Below are 20742 nucleotides of genomic sequence, written 5' to 3' on the forward strand. Positions count from 1 at the left end.
CATTCCTGTGCAAATAATCACATAACTGGTTTGCAACAACCTTCTCAAGGATTTTGGAAATAAAGGGGAGGTTGGATATAGGTCTATAATTGGCTAAAACATCAGGATCAAGAGTAGGCTTTTTAAGTAGAGGTTTAATTACTGCAACTTTAAAAGCCTGCGGTACATAACCAGTTGATAAAGATAAGTTAATCAGACTTAATATAGAGGTGTCAATTAAAGGAAAAACTTCTTTGAACAACCTTGTTGGAACGGGGTCAAGAAGACAAGTCGATGGTTTAGATGATGAAACTGTTGAAGTGAGCTCAGGGAGATGTACAGGAGAGAAACAGTCAAAATATAAACCAGTTACAGTCGACTCTGAGGCTGCTGAACTGGACAGTACATCTGAGCCAGCTGTGGGGAGGAGATGGTGAATTTTTTCTCTAACAGAGACAATTTTATTTGTAAAGAAGCTCATAAAGTCATTACAGCTGAGGGCTAAAGGTATAGATGGGTCAACAGAGCTGTGGCTGTCTGTCAGCCTGGCTACAGTGCTGAACAGAAACCTGGGATTGTTCTTGTTTTCTTCTATCAATGATGAATAATAGGATGTTCTGGCTTTACGGAGTCTTTTTTTATATGCCAATAGGCTGTCTTTCCAAGCCTTTAGAGATTCATCCAGGTTAATAGAACGCCACCTTCTTTCTAGTTTCCTTGAATTTTGCTTTAAAGCTCGTGTTTCTGAGTTGTACCATGGAGCTAGCCTTCTCTGACTCACTACCTTCTTCCTCAGAGGGGCCACAGTGTCTAGAGTTGCACGCAGTGAGGTTACAGTACTGTCAACAAGATCATCAACCTGTGTGGATGTGAAGTTAATAGAGCTGTTCCCTACTGCATTGATACATGGCAGTGGGCTAAGTACTGATGGGATTCTTTCTTTAAATTTGCTAATGGTATTGTCAGAGAGACACCTGCTGTAATAGATTTTTTCCCCAGATGCTCTGTAGTCCATGACTGAAAACTCAAATGTTAACAGAGAATGGTCAGATAAAAGAGGGTTTCTGGGAGAAACTGTTAGATATTCGATGTCAATCCCATAAGTCAGAACCAGATCAAGGGTATGGTTAAAAGAGTGAGTGGGTTCATTAACATGCTGAGAGAAGCCAATTGAGTCTAATAATGAATTAAATGCAATACTCAGGCTGTCACTTTCAACATCTACGTGAATGTTAAAATCACCCACCATGATAACTTTATCTGTGCTGAGAACTAACTCAGATAAAAAGTCTGAGAACTCAGATAAGAACTCAGAGTAAGGGGCAGGTGGACGATATACAGTAACTAGTAGGACTGGTTTTTGTGTCTTCCAGTTTGGGTGAGACAGACTAAGAATAAGGCTTTCAAATGAATTACGATTAACTTTAGGCTTAGGATTTATTAGTAAATTGGAGTGATAAATGGCTGCCACCCCTCCTCCTCGGCCTGTGCTTCGAGGGATATGAACGTTAACATGAGTGGGGGGTGTTGATTCATTCAGACTAACATATTCATCCTGCTGCAGCCAGGTTTCAGTCAGACAGAGCAGATCTACATGATGATCAGTTATCAGATCATTGACTAGTAGAGATTTAGATGAGAGTGATCTGATATTCAATAATCCACATTTAATTTTCCTGTTATTTGGTTCTGGACTAACAGTTGTGTTAATTTTTATTAGGTTTTCATGTCTAACTCCTCCTCTGTTCACTTTTGATTTATTATATTTAAATGTAGGTGGTCGGGGGACAGACACAGTTTTTAGGGGGTGAATGGCAGGCGACTGCTCTAAGAGAGGCGCAGAGAAGAGTGTAAGACTGCGACTCTGCCTCCTGGTTTCAACTCTGGTTTGTCATGGCTTTGGCTTTCTAATAAACTCAGTGAAGTTTCTAGATAAGAGTGCAGCTCCATCCAGCGTGGGATGTATGCCGTCTCGTCTAATCAGACCAGGTCTTCCCCAGAAAGTGTGCCAGTTATCAACAAAGCCCACATCGTTAGCGGAACACCACCTCGATAACCAGCGGTTGAACGATGACAAGCGGCTGTACATGTCAGCTGGTCAGGTTGGGTAGGGGCCCAGAGAAAACTACGGAGTCCGACATTGTTTTAGCATAAGTACACACCGACTCCACATTAATCTTAGTGATCTCCGATTGGCGTAATCGGGTGTCATTAGTGCCGACGTGCATTACAATCGTACTGTATTTACGTTTATCCTTCACCAGCAGCTTCAGATTTGATTCAATGTCGCCCGCTCTGGCCCCAGGAATGCATTTGACTATGGCCGCTGGTGTCGCTAACTTCACGTTTCTCAGAATAGAATCACCAATGACCAGAGTTTGCTTCCCAGCGGGTGTGTCGCTGAGTGGGGAGAACCTGTTAGAAACGTGAACAGGTCGGTGGTGAGCCGTGGGCTTTTGTTTAGGACTAAGCCTCTTCTTGTTACGAACAGTCACCCAGCCGCCCTGACCTCCCGGCTGCTCGGGAGCTGCTGGGGGGAGAGAAGGAGCTACAGAAGGAGCTACACTGGGTCGGTCCGCACCAGCTACTGGGGGCTGGCTAACTGGAGAGGCTAAAGATGTGGTTTCCATGGTGCGGAGCCGAGATTCCAAATCATTGAGGAGGGTGGAACAAGCCTCAGTCACTCCAGAGCCATGCACAGGAGACAGGGAAAAAACACCCGGGATCAGTTGTCAGATAAAATAGGGGTAAACCCAGTGGAGAGTCTTGTTTAAAATTCTTAGTCTGTTAAAAAGAGATAGAAAGGGTACTTAGCTGAAAGAGGGGTGCGTCGCGACAACACCCCTCTACAAGCCCACGGCGCTTCCCCTCGACTCTGACCGGTGATGGAAGTCACCCTCCTCTCCACCTGCAGTCTGTACTCCGTTCCCTCAGGTCCCACGATCCGGCGCTCGATCAGCCCTTTTCCCGGCTGGAGTCGTCCCGCCGAACTGACACGGCTACTGTGTTTCAGGTGGCTCTCTCGCAGCGGTGGCGTCCCCTGCCTGCTGCTTGCTCGGGTCCTTTGTCCTTTCGCGTTTCTCTCTCTCCCCCTCCTTTACGGCCGCTTCCTATATAAAAAGGGTTGCAAAATGCGGTCGCCACCACCTGTGGCTCATTGCTAATTAAGTCCGCTGCTGGTGAGTCTGTGTGCAGTTCAGGGTCAGTCGGAAAAAGGAACACTACATGCAACTCAATATAATCCAAACTAATAAATCTCTGCAAAACAATCACAAAACAGCACAACATGCAATATAACAAAATTTGATAATCAAAACATGCGCAGTAAAGCTGACCTCATCACATCCCCCCACAGCTAAAAGTTAGCAGTCTCTGCAACGGTTTTACAGTCTACAGTGGCACTCCCCGAGTTGGTCGAGAGGACCGTCGGGCAGGTCCGTCATTGATGCCTGCAGGCATGTTAGGGACAGGAACACAATAAAACATAGGCAATTCTGACTGTCTCTCTCCGGCGAGCTGTGGGGCTGGGGTTGTGGTCGTGGCAAGGGACCTGTACACAATTTCAGAGAGTTCCTGTGCAAGACTGTCTCCCTCCTACCCCTCTCTGGCCTCACCCTATGCACCAGTCCTGAGTCTCCCACCGTTTCTAGTACAATATGAGGTTCAGGATCCCAACCTCCATGCAGCTTCCCTTGGCCCTGTCTGTGCCTATTTTGAACCCACACCCGCTCACCTGTCAACAAAGGGGTAGCATTGGCTCTCTGATCATTGCGGTGTTTCATCTGTTCGGCAGTTGTGTGCCAAATCATAAGCATACCTCAACTTTTGATGATGGTCTTGAACTCAGCCACCCAGCCCACTGTTTGGTTTCTCTTGTACAACCCCTAACCCAACATCTACTGGGAGTCTGAGGTGTCAGCCAAACATCAGGTAAGATGGGGCAAACCCTGTGGCCGAATGTATAGTGTTGTTGTAAGCTTGTACCAATTCAGGCAAGTACTCTGGCCACCTACTCTGTTTCTCAGCCTCCAGGGTACGGAGCATAGCAGGGTTTGATTCATTCTCTCCACTCGTCCATTACCTGCAGGGTGATATGGAGTAGTCCTGCTTTTGAAGACCCCATACAGATCACATAGCTGTTTCATTAAGTCTGATTCGAAATTGAGACCCTGATTAGAATGGAACCGAGCAGGGCAGCCAAAAGTCTCTGCAAAACAATCTCAAAACAGCACAACATGCAATATAACAAAATTTGATAATCAAAACATGCGCAGTAAAACTGACCACATCACATCTACAGTAGTTCCATAACCACTTGGGTAATGGATGATGAGTTTTTTGGGATGGGCCTGACACCAACCCCTGCGAGTCCAGCCATCACCTCCAGACCACCAGCTTATCCTCCCCCACTTTAGCAGGGGCCCTGGCACCTCCACAACTAGCCACATCAGAACCCCCCTCCTCCCCTACCAAAGGAACATCTCTCTCTATCCTGGAGAGAGGTCAACAGGCTTTTTAAGAAGCAGAACCCCTGCAAAGCAGCTGGTCCTGACTCTGTCTCTCCATCATCCCTGAAGCACTGTGCTGATCAGCTGTCTCCGGTGTTCACGGACATCTTCAACACCTCACTGGAGACCTGCCACGTGCCAGTCTGCTTCAAATCCTCCACCATCATCCCTGTCCCCAAAAAACCAAGGCCCACATGACTAAATGACTACAGACCCATTGCCCTGACCTCTGTGGTCATGAAATCATTTGAGCGCCTTGTCCTGTCCCACCTCGAATCCATCACTGACCCACTCATGGACCCCCTGCAGTTCGCCTACAGAGCCAACAGGTCTGTAGGCAGGTGTTGGTGTACAGGGAGAAGAGCAGAGGAGAAAGAACGCAGCCTTGCGGGGATCCAGTGCTGATGGTCTGGGAGTCATACACATGCTTTCCTAGCTTCACGTGCTGCCTCCTATCAGACAGGAAGTCGGTGATCCACCTGCAGGTGGAGTCAGGCACTCCACTGCTCTGCCTTCAACACCATCATCCCGGCTCTGCTGCAGGACAAGCTCTCCCAGCTGAGAGTGCCTGACTCCACCTGCAGGTGGATCACCGACTTCCTATCTGACAGGAGGCAGCACATGAAGCTAGGAAAGCATGTGTATAACTCCCAGACCATCAGCACTGGATCCCCGCAAGGCTGCGTTCTTTCTCCTCTGCTCTTCTCCCTGCACACTAACACCTGCACTTCCAGCCATCAGTCTGTCAAGCTCCTGAAGTTTGCAGACGACACCACTCTCATTGGACTCATCTCTGATGGTGATGAGTCTGCCTACAGGTGGGAGACTGACCGTCTGGTGACCTGGTGCAGGCAGAACAACCTAGAGCTTAACACTCTGAGGACAGAGGAGATGATAGTGGACTTCAGGAAAAACCCAGCCCCACCCACCCCCATCACCCTGTGCCACTCCCCCGTGGCCACCGTGGAGCATTTCCGCTTTTTGGGAACCACCATCACACAGGACATTAAGTGGGAGCTGAACATCAGCTCCCTCATCAAGAAAGCTCAGCAGAGGATGTATTTCCTGAGGCAGTTGAAGAAGTTCAACCTGCCAAGGACTATGATGGTGAACTTCTACACCTCCATCATTGAGTCCATCCTCACCTCCTCCATCACCATCTGGTACGCTGCTGCCACAGAGAAGGACAATAACAGACTGCAGCGTATCATCCAGTCTGCTGAGAAGGTGATTGGCTGCAATCTACCATCCCTCCAGGACCTGTACGCCTCAAGGACTCTGAGGCGTGCAGGGAAGATTGTAGCTGACTCCTCCCACCCTGGACACAAACTCTTAAAGACACTCCCCTCTGGCAGGAGGCTGCGGTCCTTCAGGACCAAAACCTCTTGCCACAAAAACAGCTTCTTCCCGTCTGCTATCAGCTTCATCAACAAGGCTAGAGAGCCCCACTGTCACTGATCCCCCTGATCCCCAATTGCACCAATCACCAGCACAAATTCCTTGTATGTGGAAACATACTTGGCAATAAAACTGATTCTGATTCTGATATACAATTCAGTCAGTTTGTAAACATAAAAATGATTTAATAATTTTTTGACTTTGTGGTCTTGTGGCTCAGTTTGCCAAAAAATTTGACTGATCCCCTCTCTTGTCCATATATACAACAGGAAATTCTCCTTTGGCAGCACAGTGCTTCATGCTATCCGTGGACCAGACCATTGAGAATAGCCACATCACTGTCTTCAGTGACGCTCTTGTGTTGATGTTTGGCTCTTACTACTGCCTGAACATTTCTTACCCAGCAGCCCAAGGAGCCACATTGGAGTTCTTGCAGAGGTAAGAAAGCATAAGTCAGTTTTATACATCAGATATAGATTTTACAGTTGTAAAGGGTTTTTTTTAATCACCATTCCAACTGTCTGTCATTCACTACACTGGTCATCAGAGGACTACCAGGTTGTTTGAAACAGCTGAGTTTACCAATATATTATTGTTTCTCGTACATATGTATGCGTGCTTGTAAGATGCAGCAACAGGAACCAAATGGCACAGAGCTTTTGCTAAAGTTTGTTGATGAAATAATGACAAAACGAAACTCAACTACCCAAGAAGCCTTTGAGTAGCCAATCGTCAAGTTACTTCCTGTTCCCTAAAGGTAGTACAGGCAGTATAGAGTCCCCAGTTAACCTAACCTCTCTGGACATAGAGGGTTCTCTGGAACAGGGAGAACATGTAGACACCCATCACGAACATGCTCTGTGCAAACTCTGCACTGTTCTGTATGAAAAAACTATATCACAGTAGTGTCCACAGTTTTTACTTAAGTTGTTGTAATTCATTTGACAGGCGCCTTTTCAAGATAAATCCTGACAAGGGATTGAAAGTGGAGAAGAACGCTTCCAAAAAGCAGCTGGTGGTCAGTCCAAAGGTCCTTTCCCTGATAACAAAAATAGCTGACTATGAATGGCGGGAATAAAAAGAAGCATTCTTCAGAAAAGAACACATTGAAGTTTCCCTCCTTTTGCATGCACAGTCATTCATGACAGTCTCACAGACTTTTCCAAAACACTCACTCTTGCCCACTGCATTTCTGAGTTTGAGTATGCTTGAAGCATTGTCAGAATGTACCACTGTAACCCAGATGCATGCTACATACAAATTCTTACCATATTTGAAGCGTATAGTAGGTTCATACTATCAGACAAAGTTACTACTACAAGTTACTTCACTAAGCTTTGGTTTCTTTTCGCTGTTAGTGTTATGGATGTGTGGACACTATTGCAGGTTATGGATCCTTTGCACAGTGAGTCAGTAACTTGTCAGACATAAATGAACTGCAGCAATTGTGGCCATTAAAAACATCTCAGGTCTCAGAGGAGAATCAACCATTGGAATGTGCTGTTCATTTTCTGTCTGCCAAGCTGCTATATCCATAACAGTACCAATGAGTAATGAGGTTCAGATTTAACTGCCCAGGTTGCACCAGGTTGTCTTGCCCTGTTTCATGTGATTGTAAGTTAAGGGTACCCTTGATTTAAATTGCTGGATTTTTGTTTTGTTTTTTTGTTGTTCTGCTTTGTTTGTATTACTCCTTTTAATTTGTTTGCCAACAGGTGACCAGTGTTCTGAGTTGTCTGCAGAACGAGGCAGACTTTTTGATTTTATTGCTTGATTTTTTTATTTTTTTATTATTTTTTGCATGATGGGCAATTGTTTCAATGTAGTTCACTATGAACCTTAGCTGCACCTGCTGTAAAGTGTACCTTGATTGAAACCATTTTTGTCTGCACACAAGCAACCAATTGTTGAAGATCTGCGGAACTGTTTTCTGTTCTGGTCTGTTGGTGAAAAGACTTAAATAAATATTGAGAACAGGAAGTGTGCACTGATTGTTATTGTACAGTTAATTCTCATTGAAAAGTATTTCATCAACAACAATACTTCAAATATTCTCAAATTGGCAGTAGAATATTATTTAAATATGAATTGCTGGTTATCTGTTTTACAGCACTGTTATGACAATTTTTAAAAAAAGTAAACCTAATATTTAAGTATTAGATTATAGGCAATGAGTGTAGATCCTTTTTTTAAATTTGATATCCAATAAATACACATATGTTAAAGATCTATTAAATATACCAGAAATGTTTGTAAAGTTACATGTAAAAACTGCTGCTTTTTTTATTTTATAGTTGGGCATACTTTATTAACATAATGGTCTGTTAAATATACAAGAAATCTATGTAAAGTTACATGTAAAAACTCAATTTATATTCATGTGATCTAAAATTCACAGTGGATTGCTGCAATTCTAAACCCAATAACTAGTTTTACAACACTTTTGACATTTTTTAAATGATAAATGTTTTTATGTGTGGTATTTCATTTTATTACATCAAATATCAATTAATATACATTTTTAAAAAATAAACAGTACCTTACTATACTTTTAAGCCATATTTGTATTATAACAACTGATACTGAGTCCTATTATATTGTGGCTAAAGCTAGAGCCTGAAACAAAAGAACTGTGAAATTACGTGAATGATACTGAACGCTAATTTTCCATAAAATACATTGAAACCAAATGTATGATCACACAAGGAAGAAGGGTATAAGCAATCATGTGACAATCAGAATTCTTCCAATACACTGAGGGAATGTGAGCAAAAACCAAAACACAAAGATGTGGCAGTTAACAACCAGAACCAAAAAACCAAACAGAGCAAAATATTACTGGCACAACCGATGAGGCAGAGGCAGTGGCAAGGTATGGTCACAGCTGTTAAATCACACCTGCTTGACAAGGCAAATGGAACACAAACTCTGCTCCTATTAACAGTAGAGGATACACTGTGGTTAGATCTAGACAACAAGGAATGGTAAAAAGTGCTAAATGTAACCAGTAAATATTCAAAGTTGTAACCAGCTAGCCTCGACCAGTCTCGTGTTTCCCTACCTGCTAGCTGGTTGCTGTTGCAGTGGATCTCAATGTCATTTGGCTGTCTCATAAAGGGTGGGCTTTGTGAGATCCTTGTTCTGCTCTGCTGCCTTGGTGAGCTTGGCAGAGTGGGACATGAACCAGTTCTCCACCTGGTTGGAACGGGTCTCCAGCCGACAGCAGAGAGCCTCTGTGATGTCTGCCCCCTGCACCCCTCATGGCTTTCGTGAATGAAGCCCCTGCAAAAATATATATGCAACCCCACACAAACAACAAGGGCTGTCCACCTCCTACACTGCCATGTGCCACAAGAAACCTACTTTTTGGATCAGGAGTTCTCAAGGTAAGAGCAAACCTTTACCCTTTTATATTTGTCAGAATGCTTGTTAATTAAGTGTTGAACAGGCGAACTAGATAAATGTTACACAGGATTGTCAAAGTAAACCTTGCAGCAGCAATTGTTAGTAATATAAAAGGCCAGAAATTGTTAATGTCCAATTTTAGAACTGTTAAGCCACTGTGGTTTACATAGCTGAATTTACAGTGCATCCAGAAAGTATTCACAGCGCTTCACTTTTTCCACATTTTGTTATGTTACAGCCTTATTCCAAAATAGATTAAATTCAGTTTTTACCTCAAAATTCTACACACAATACCCAATAATGACAAAGTGAAAAAAGTTTGCTTAAAATTTTTGCAAATATCTCAAAAAAAAAAAAAAAAAAAAAAAAAGGAAGAAAAGACACAGCCTTTGCTAAATACTTTGAAGCACCTTTGGCAGCAATTACAGCCTCAAGTCTTTTTGAGTATGATGCTACAAGCTTGGCACACCTATTTTTGGGCAGTTTCTCCCATTCTTCTTTGCAGAACCTCTCAAGCTCCATTAGGTTGGACGGGGAGCGTTGGTGCACAGCCATTTTAGGATCTCTCCAGAGATGTTCAATCAGGTTCAAGTCTGGGCTCTGGCTGGGCCACTCAAGGACATTCACAGAGTTGTCCCGAAGCCACTTTGTTATCTTGGCTGTGTGCTTAGGGTTGTTGTTCTGTTGGAAGATTAATCTTCGCCCCAGTCTGAGGTCCAGAGCGCTCTGGAGCAGGTTATCATCAACCGTCTTCCGTCTGGCCACTCTACCATACTGGCCTGATTGGTGGAGTGCTGCAGAAATGGTTGTCCTTCTGGAAGGTTCTCTCTCCACAGAGCAACGCTGGAGCACTGTCAGTGTGACCATCTGGTTCTCGGTCATCTCCCTGACTAAGGCCTTTTTGCCCCGATTGCTCAGATTGGACGGGTGGCCAGCTCTAGGAAGAGTCCTGGTGGTTCCAAACCTCTTCCATTTACGGATGATGGAGGCCACTGTGCTCACTGGGATCTTCAATGCTGCAGGAATTTTTCTGTACCCTTTCCCCAGATCTGTGCCTCGATACAATCCTTTCTCAGAGGTCTACAGACAATTCCATGGACTTCATGGCTTGGTTTGTGCTCTGACATGCACTGTCAACTATGGGACCTTATATAGACAGGTGTGTGCCTTTCCAAATCATGTCCAATCAACTAAATTTACCACAGGTGGACTCCAATCAAGTTGTAGAAACATCTGAAGGATGATCAGTGGAAACAGGATGCACCTGAGCTCAATTTTGAGTGTCATGGCAAAGGCTGTGAATACTTATGTACATGTGTTTTCTTTGTTTTTTATTTTTGATATATTTGCAAAAATTTTAAGCAAACTTTTTTCACTTTGTCATTATTATGCAAATAAAACTTACTTGACTTGTAAGGTGCACAGTGAGATCACTCAAAAAAAGGCTTACTTCAGAACATAGTGCTCACTTCATCAGTGAGCATATATGTTTCACTTTTCTTCTTGCTAATGCCTGACCTTTCCGTGAAGACAACAACCTGTAAAAATATGGTAAACAGTAGTTTTATTCACCCTATTATCCAGTAAAGTAGCAACTCCTTACCTCTTTTGTGTGGCCTATTTTCGCCAAACCTGATTTGTCTGAATATACTTTTTCAGGCTCTGTAATGTAATGCTTAGTTTACTGACAATATTGCCAGCAAGTGAATTTGAACATTACTATCGAATATGGAAAACAATAGCATGATTTTTTTCATATTATTGTTTTTTTTTCTAGTCATAAGAGCAAAACACAGCTTCATAGGTACAGTTATTGCAGTGATTCTTCATAGATTTGGTACATAAATGTTTGATACAGAAACACAGAAAGCCTTTTGGCAGTAATGTATGGACATAACTCCATAACTAAGTATGGAGATATTAATCTGACTTTGATTTTTTTTTTTTTTCAGACCCGGAGGACGCACTGAGCACATTGGAACAAGCTGTCCTTTGAGTCATATGAATTGGATCTGCAAGTTCTGCATGTTTTTTTCAGCCAACCAACACAGAATTTTAAGGCATTACAAGCTAAAACACGGACACTATAATCGGTCCCCTTGCCTTGCATCTACGATGACTGTGTGTGCTCTTTTAAGACACAAGTTGCCCTTAAAAGTCATTTGTTGAAACATGAATCAGTGGTTCATCAATCTCAGGCAGCTGCTGTTGCCCATTTGTTTCAGGCCATTGTAGTAGCTCATCGGCTACAGTGTGAACTATGTCATTTTTCTGAGCCACGTACTCTTCAGCAATACTTTGCTCATTTGGGAGCTCATTTGAAAAGTAAGGAAACCGTAAGCTGCCCTTTTGAGCAGTGTCAGTTTAAGTCTGGTGTGTATTCCACCTTTACTGGGCACAAAAGTAGATATCACTGTGATTCTGGATTAACAAAAACAAGACCTGAACTAATTTGTGATCACAGTCTAGCAGAAACCAGTGGGGAACAAATAGGAGATGTGGTGTCAATCGAATATGATAACCCTCCAAATGATGACGATGACAATGAAGATAATGGAGAATCAGTTAGGCAAAGTCTTGCATCCTTATTCCTACGTATGCAAACAATTTTGCATTTGTCCAAGTCAGCTAGACAGGAATTATTTAATGAACTATATGATGTATATGGTGTTGTAGCCGGAGAGTTTACCAATAGATCAATTGAAAAAGTGCTAAGGGAACATAATTGCAAAACTGATAACTCTGTATTAACTGTTGTAAGGGAAACACTGAAGGAAACTAATCCTCTTAGTTTACTCTCAAAGACAGGACTGGCAAGAGGTCATTGTTTTTCAGAAATAATTTTCCAGTCATTGAGCCAGTGGAATATATTTTAGACAATACTACCAGGAAGAGGACATTTGTATATGTCCCCATTCTGAGTGTTTTAACAGAGTTACTGGATAGAAATGATATTCTAGACGAAGTGTTAATTGAAGAATCAATTAAGTCACAGTCTGGTCATTGTAAAACTTTTTGTGATGGTTCAGTCTTTAAAGAAAATGCACTGCTCTCTAGAGAGGAGCTGTTATATAAATATGCAATCCTTTAGGAACTTCTAGAAAAAAAATAAGGTGTGTGCTGTGTATTGGGTAATAGCCAATTTGCCTATCAAATATTGATCATCTCTACAACCTATATACCTTGCAGTGCTGTGTTATAGTAATGATGTAAAAACATTTGGCTTTGAGAAAATTCTTGAGCCACTTATAAAAGACATACAGATACTTGAGAGCCAAGGCCTGTTCATCCAGAGGTTAGGAGTGAGTGTCAAAGGAACAGTACTTTTTGTCTCTGCTGATAACTTGGCAGCTCATAAACTTGCTGGCTTTCAGGAATAATTCACCATTGATAGATTTTGCAGATTTTGTCTAGCCAGCCATAGCAATATTCAAACAACTGAAGTAAAGGGTGGGTTATTTCCCCTCAAGACAAAATTGTTCCATGAGGCAAATGTTTTGGAGGTTACTTTCACACAGTTACAGGGTTCCCACCTGACTTTCTGCATGACCGCTTGGAGGGAGTTGTGCCTGTTGAACTTAGCTTTTGTCTGACCAAGCTGATCTCAAAGAGGTACGTGACATTGGACAAATTGAAATCTGCTATTCAGAATTTCCCATTCTCATTCTCTGATAAGACTAACCACCCCAACAGTTTCAGAGTCAGTGGATCAATTGGTGGAAACGGTCGTGAGAACTGGACTTTGTTAAGACTGCTTCCATTGATCATTGGTGATCTAATACTAGAGAATGACAAAACATGGGGTGTCCTTTTTGAATTGAAGGACATAGTAGAATTCTTGGCATCATTCATCATTGAATGCTTTTCAGCCTGGTACTTGGAGCACTTCAGATGCTATGAACTGACTAGGAAACTTTTCACAGACCTTGAAGTTGCAGACCCAGACGAACTGAACAACTTCTGCCCACCCTTACATGGTGCGAGGAAGACTAATGATCTCACCCAATGTGTTTTTACTTCACTGAGGTAACTCCTAGTGTGAAAATGTTGCATGATTTGGTAAATCAATAGTATTAAAGCTTTTTCTTGCCAGAGCATATCTTAATTGAAATTTGTTCAGCTGTTAAAGTGATACTTTGCATTTTAAATTGGAAAGGTTGATTCAAGTTTCTTACACACTGGGCCTTATTTTGGGATTTTTTGGCCCCTTTTCTGTGTTATGTCATCTTATAGTGACATTGCCATGTTTCCAGATTCCCGCAATTAACTACGTTACTACAATTTATCACTCATCAATCATAACCGAACTAAATGGTGGCCAAAACTACAAAATAGAGCCCAAACCAAAACTGGCCTTATCATTTAAGGCCAGTTTTGGTTTGGGCTCTATTTTGTAGTACACTACATACTACTTAAAACAGAATTGAACCCAATTGTTCTAATTGTACTCCTCTTCTGTTAAATAGCCAGCATGTTGCTTCACATCATTCTTGCGGATTATGACATCTAGAGGGTCCAGATTGAAACTCTTCCAGAGACGGGTAGATGAATTGAAGATTGTAATGGGAAATTTTGGTATAAATCATGTGTGTCTATGCAAAACTGTGTAACCAAAGACTGTGTGGATATTTCTAATGAAGTTTTGAAGTAACCTTTGTACACCCTTTTTGTGGTTATGAAAGAAACCTCTGGGTGAGCTGATGATGAGCACATGGAGACAGTATATCTGGATGCCTGTGCCCGTCTCGCCATGATAAACACATGTAGACAATATACATGGATGTCTTGCCCTTCTGCCTATCTAAGGGTTGCTCATTCGACCTCAGTGGAGACAGAGCTGTGAGTTACAGGGACATTGTGTTTGGGGAGAGGCAAGCAGGGGAAAGAGAGGATCGTATTTTGTCTTTGTGGAATGTGTTTAGGGACTATAAGACTGTGGCCCTGGAAAACATCTTCAGACCACTCACTCACTGACTGTACTGCTGTTCGGTTGTGTTTGTGTGACTCCATTCACGAATGTTCATTAAAACTCAAGAAAGACAGCTGACGCGTGAAGATCTTCTTTTTCAATTATTGAACAAGGTAAAACATTTTTGCCACCACAAGACTGCTCTCAAGGGCAAGATCAATCTAGAGGGTGATGATATTATCCAGTTTCAAGATCCAGAGTTCAATAATGAGCTGTGCAACTTGACTGACATGTCTGAGCTTCCCCCAGAGAGACCAAGGCTGAAGGTAATAATAAAGGCACCACCCACTACACCCCTCTCTGTGTCCTCATTGGACACTGGTTCTTCTGACATAGCCAGTATGTTCTCAGCATTCTCAGTTTGTTCTCTGTCAACCCCTTGTTCCAAGCAAGGGCCTGACCATTTTGTCATACCCACTTTCACTTATGATGTTGAACTGAAGCTCAGAAAAGGAAATGAGGCTTATGAAAAAGATGGTTCCCTTCTTACAGTGACTGCTGCGATGAAGAAAGACATACTTGACAGAGTGGCAAGTGCTTTGTACAAGTACAGTGCATATCCGACATAAAAACAAATTGAAGAAGTTGCCAAAGCCCTAGTTGAAAAGCATCCCTGTCTGAGAGAGCCAGGTTCTTCACATGGATGGTACTGCTGGACGTTCAGCCTCACTTTTAAAATGGGTAACCTCCGTCAGAAGTACCGCATCACTGGATGTCCAGAGCTTACAGTCAATCAGAGGTCAACAGACACATAATCTGGAAACAGGAAGCTGAAGAAAGCAAAATTGTCCAAGATCAACTTCTTGCCAGATATTCCTGAAGGGAGGTCTTCACTCAGCCTTGAAAGTGAGAGAATAGCTCTGACTGAAGAGAAAAGAAAGAGAGACTGGAAAATGGTGGATGCTCTGATGGAGAGTGCCTTTGCCTTACGAAGGAAGGAGATTGTTGATGATGAGCCTCCTGTGTCTGAAATTGAAGACAGATAGCCAGCATTGTTCTCAGAAAGACAGGTAATTATTTTGTAGATAATATTTTTTTAATTAAATCAGCTTAACAAATCTCAAGCTTTGCAGTCACTCAAATCTGTTAGATCTTTTTTTGGTTTCAATATCAGTATTTTATGTGTTTATTGACTTGGGAATTTGTTTTTCTATTTGCATTTTTACTGTCAATTTTTCCAACTGCAGAATTCAACATTTTTTTGGCCTGTAAAGTCAACCCAATGCTGACCTCTTTGCTCATATTTTCTGTCATACGGACCTACAGAGAAGAATCCAAGAAAATCTTAGTATTTACGTAACTTTTATTACACTACCCAATCGCTAACCTTGCTTTCCATGGTCCTAAAGCACACTGTTGCTGGAGTAATGTAGTTCCATGTTGTAATGTAGCTCTGTGCTGCTATGTATGTAGACTATATTGATATAGCACAAGGCTCTACTTGTGTATGTATGTATTTTATCATTGTGCTTAATGTTGCAAGGAAAGAACTGACAAATCATTTGTTCTTCTCCTTACAGATTAGTGCAGAATTCATGCGGCTGGTTTCCGCTGATCTCCACCAGTCTTTCTTAGATGGACTTGACAAGTATGTCCCAAGGCTGCTGGAAATGTACAGAGTAAGAAGTAGTAGTAGTTCTGACCTGTACAACTTGCTTCAGCCGCTTGATGTACAAGTAAGAATAATCAGATTTTACCCAATTCTTTGATCACAATCAATCAGCATTGGGTCACCTGTAAAAACAGTGTCAGTCATTGTCAAATCTAATGTGATGAAAAGCTGTTCTTGTCATTTTAGGGTTTACTGGGTCTGGAAAAAAAAATCATATGGTCTTTTAATGACAAAATTAAATGGACACTTGGATAATTCACTGTTTGGCATTGCTATACATAGAGGTCTATACAGAGGGATAATGTTGTGTTAGCTGGCAAAATCATTAAGCACTTTTGGACACTACTCAGGTCATTCTATTCATCTGGCATGCAAGAACAGATGGGTTTTTTTCACTGTCTGTGCCTTGCATGATAGTAGTTAGCTATTAGTTGGCAAATCTTGATTGGACACTTGCACTTGTGCTTACTATTTTCCAATCAGTCATGGGACATTTTGAGTCTACCTATTTATTGTGTAATAATTAATAGACATTTGGACAACAATACTCAATGCTCACCACACTATATAGTGGTCTATACAATGAATAATGAGTGATTGTAGACACATTACAAATCCTTAATGACTCATCCAGTCCCAGTAAGTGGGAACATATTATAATTAAATCAGTAAAACCAAGTATTTGAGTATTTCTACCCTTTTTCCCCACCTATCAAATCAAACAACTCCCCTATCCTAAGGTAATACTGTTAATATTGTTTTACAATTAAGATTTTTACCATAGTGTTGTCTTGTCTTGATAACCTTTTTCAGGACTTGCATTGAATTAAGGTGCAGTTAAGACTTATACTGCTAGATATATTATTATAATGCTAGTTATGATGCTTTTAATTGCTACATTTGTCACAATTTATCATTGTTGTTTTTGATCTGTTTTAGACTCTGTTTTAGACTTCAAACCAGAAGAGAAGAGTGGCTGCTTTGTTTGGACTTCCACACTATCTGAAGGAGGATCCCATCAATTTCATCTGTGTCTGCGAGGTGTGTATGTGAGTTGATTTCATTGTTGCATGGGAAACTCCTATCACATTGAAAAACAATTTATTAATTAATGTAAGACAGAAGGCTAAATTAGTGTCATTTTAACATGGTTTTCATAAAGTTGTGAAACTGTTAATGCACTTACTACTGAATTGATATTTCTATACTTGTTAAAAATGCTTGAGTCATAGATGAAAAAACTGCATTTTAAAATCTTTTCCAGTCATAATTGAAAGCATGAGACTGTTTCCCTGCCATCTTTACAAACATGATATTAACAGCATCAGAACAAGCATTTAATAATTGTCTAGTGTTAGTCAAGCTACTGAAAGTGCTGTCTGTCAGTTTGATGGCAAGTCCAGATTTAAGTTTTGATATTTGGTTAGCCATTTGGTTTATGTTTGGATCAAATAGCTTTAAACTCAAAAGACAAAAAAAGAATTCTCACACTGTATAATCACATGAGGCTTATGAACAATATGTCTATTTCAAGCCCTATGATGTTTACACTAACATCATATTAAAACCTTAAACCACATGTTTCTGTTAGTCCAGAACCAAATAACAGGAAAATTAAATGTGGCTTATTGAATATCAGATCACTCTCATCTAAATCTCTACTAGTCAATGATCTGATAACTGATCATCACATTGATCTGCTCTGTCTGACTGAAACCTGGCTGCAGCAGGATGAATATGTTAGTCTGAATGAATCAACACCCCCCACTCATGTTAACATGTTAACGTTCATATCCCTCGAAGCACAGGCCGAGGAGGAGGGGTGGCAGCCATTTATCACTCCAATTTACTAATAAATCCTAAGCCTAAGGTTAATCATAATTCATTTGAAAGCTTTATTCATATTATTACTTTATTCTTAGTCTGTCTCACCCAAACTGGAAGACACAAAAACCAGTCCTACTAGTTACTGTATATCGTCCACCTGCCCCTTACTCTATGTTAAAAAGAAAAAGACATTCAAAAAAACTTGCAGAAAATGTTTTTATACAAAATGTTATAGTTCATTATTTTTTCTGTTATAACCTAAGAGGTAATCTGCTACTTAAAGGTTTGTGCAATTTAACTATACTTCATGCAGGAAGTTTTTATATTTCAGCTTCTGCTTTTATACCTGTATACCAGTTAATTTTGTAGGTAAAAGAACAGTACTAAGGCTGTTCTGCTCAGTGTTTTACAAAATAAATGTGTGAAAACATGTGAAAAATGTGAAAACATGTTAAATATGTGACATTTGTCATATTTTCAGCCAGTGTTATAATATCAGGCTCATACCATAAAGGTCACTGTCAGTTCTGAAATTTCATAAAATAGCATTCTGAATGTTTTTGGATTTTGATGAACGATCATTTCTATGTAGTACTGTTTGAAATAGAAACTCGGGTTATGTCGGTAAATTACTCAGTTCTATTTTTTGGATGAACTTAACATTGCAACTACGATGAACTCTTCCTGAAAAAGTAACCTGGCTGCCTTAAAAAGACAAGTTAGTCTAAAAAAAATCTTAGTTGAGCCAACTTTTATTACAATATTTGCACAACCAAAAATCATAAGTTACTTTAACAAGATGCTTAGTTTAAATAACTTTAATTTTCATATTTGCACAACTCAAGATACCCAATACAAGTCTGTTGGTTTTATTGGACATTGTATGTTGTCTCAACTGGAATTTAGGTTTGTACAACTCTTGAGAAACTCTTGTTGGCGTCACTATAATATCTTGTTGTTTAAACTTAAAGTATAAAGTTGATGGTACTGTTTTATCAGCTTCAGTTTTGTCACCCCAACTATTTATTCTAAGTTTAAGGAACTCGGATATATGCTCTACCTAATTTCATGGGTTCCTAATTGGTTAAGGGAGTTAAGGAATCGAATGGAGAAACTTCAGGTTACAATTAGCAGGAGGATCTTGGGAAGTGGCTCTGGGTTGTGGGCGAGCAGAGGGCTCAACCTCTCCCTCTGTCATTCACAGACCTAGTTAGCTAGCTAGTATAGAGGGAAATGAGGGAGCTCTTCTGCCTCATCCTGGGCTGCTAACGCATCCTTAACATTCTCTGCTAATCCACAGGAGAGAGGGGGAGACACAAGGGGAAAAACTAGAGTTGCGACAGAGCCATAACACTGTATGCTGATTGGTTGGTTTGAAGCTGGGTTCTGATTGTATATCTGAAAACCTGGTGGACAGATTATCAGAAATGTAGGTGTGCATGCACTTGGGGCAAGAATTGACCAAAATCTAAATTTACTGGCTTATTACGCTCTCCTGAACATATAAATCCACTTTTGCTCACATGCAATTAAGCAATGAGAACATGCACTGCCCCAAATTATTTAAATCTGCCACCATTATGCCTGTACCTGGAACACCCTGGCCCATATGTGTGAATGCTGTTTGTTCATTTTAGTTCTGCATTTAACACCACCATCTCCAGCAGATTGATGTCAAAACTTCATGACCTGGGTGTCAGTTAGTGCATATGCAGATGGATCAAGAACTTTTTAACTTACTGTCCATAGTCAGTCAGGATGGGGTCCTATCAATCCCCAGTCCTGACACACAGCACGGGAGCCCCACAGGGTTGCGTGGTGAGTCCTTTGCTCTACACTCTGTACACCCACAACTGTACACCAATCCACATCACAAACACAATCCTTAAGTTTGCGGACAACACAACTGTGGTGGAACTGATACAAGATAACGTTGAGTCTACCTCGAGGGATGAAGCCCATAAACTGACTGCATGGTGCCATGTTAACAACTTGGCACTTAATTCCACCAAAACAAAAGAACTGATAATCAACTGCAGGAGGAAGAGAGAGGAACCTGCTCCTATATACATCAAAGGAGACATGGTGGAGAGAGTAAGCAACTTCAAATTCCTGGGCACGTACTTCTCTCAGGACCTCACAGCTACTATAAACCACATTTCTTGTGAAAAAGGCACAGCATCAGCTTTATTTTTTAAGGACACTGAGGAGGGTGAACCTGTCCCAGCAGCTGCTGCTGTCCTTCTTCAGATGTTCTGTTGAAAGTATCCTCTCTCATTACATCCTGGTGTGGTTAACCAGCTGCACTGTGGCTGACAAAAAAGCACTACAGAGAGTCATTAAGTCAGCACAGGACATCACAAACAAATAGTTACCCTCTCTCACTGACATATACACAGCCAGATGCCTCCATCGGGTCACAAACATAATCCAGGATCATCCCACCCAGGTAAGCACCTGTTCACTCTGCTGCCCTCAGGATATGCTATAGGTCTATTAAGACCTGCACCTCCAGACTCCCGGACAGTTTTTACCCATGTGCCATTAAAGAACTGGACTCACACTAAAACTGTGCCCTGAAGCATGGGGACTATGCAATATCACAGCTGAGTGCAATTAATATCCTGCTGGATCTGTGAAATACATTGACTGTACAAAATCTTTAATACTGCTGCTACTATTTATCTATATATGTGTGAGTTGTCTGGGTCGATCGATCATTCTTTTTTTTAGTTTTTTTTAACCTTTTATCCTTTTATCTTTTATCTTGTGCTCATAAAACTCGCAACATGCATGTTAATTAAAGTTAATTAAAGTGTTAAAGTTTGTTATCTTTTCTGTGTTTAGACACATACAGTAAACTGATCGATGTTTAGTAATCATATGAGGATGTGTCAGTTTTTGTGCTGTTTAGTAAGTAAATTCAGTCTCTATGAAAGACTGGTCCTGAAAGACTCAACAGCAAACAGCTCGATTTTCACTGGCCAATTTATTTGTGCAATTGAAGACTGTCAAGGACTAATGTATTTGAAGAATATTTTTAT

The 20742-nt window shown here is 41.2% G+C and overlaps 1 long non-coding RNA gene across 1 annotated transcript; it reads left to right on the plus strand.

Moving 5' to 3' along the window:
- The first annotated feature begins 14399 nt into the window (after positions 1–14399).
- LOC139621624 (uncharacterized) lies at positions 14400–17332 on the plus strand. Its single transcript, XR_011691035.1, has 3 exons — positions 14400–15269; positions 15780–15935; positions 16823–17332. It is a non-coding gene; the product is annotated as an uncharacterized lncRNA (long non-coding RNA).
- Positions 17333–20742: the final 3410 nt, after the last annotated feature.

Source organism: Trachinotus anak, unplaced genomic scaffold (assembly GCF_046630095.1).
Source record: "Trachinotus anak isolate AG129_WGS33_773 ecotype Australia unplaced genomic scaffold, CSIRO_AGI_Tana_v1 ptg000005l, whole genome shotgun sequence".
NCBI classification, from domain to species: domain Eukaryota; kingdom Metazoa; phylum Chordata; class Actinopteri; order Carangiformes; family Carangidae; genus Trachinotus; species Trachinotus anak.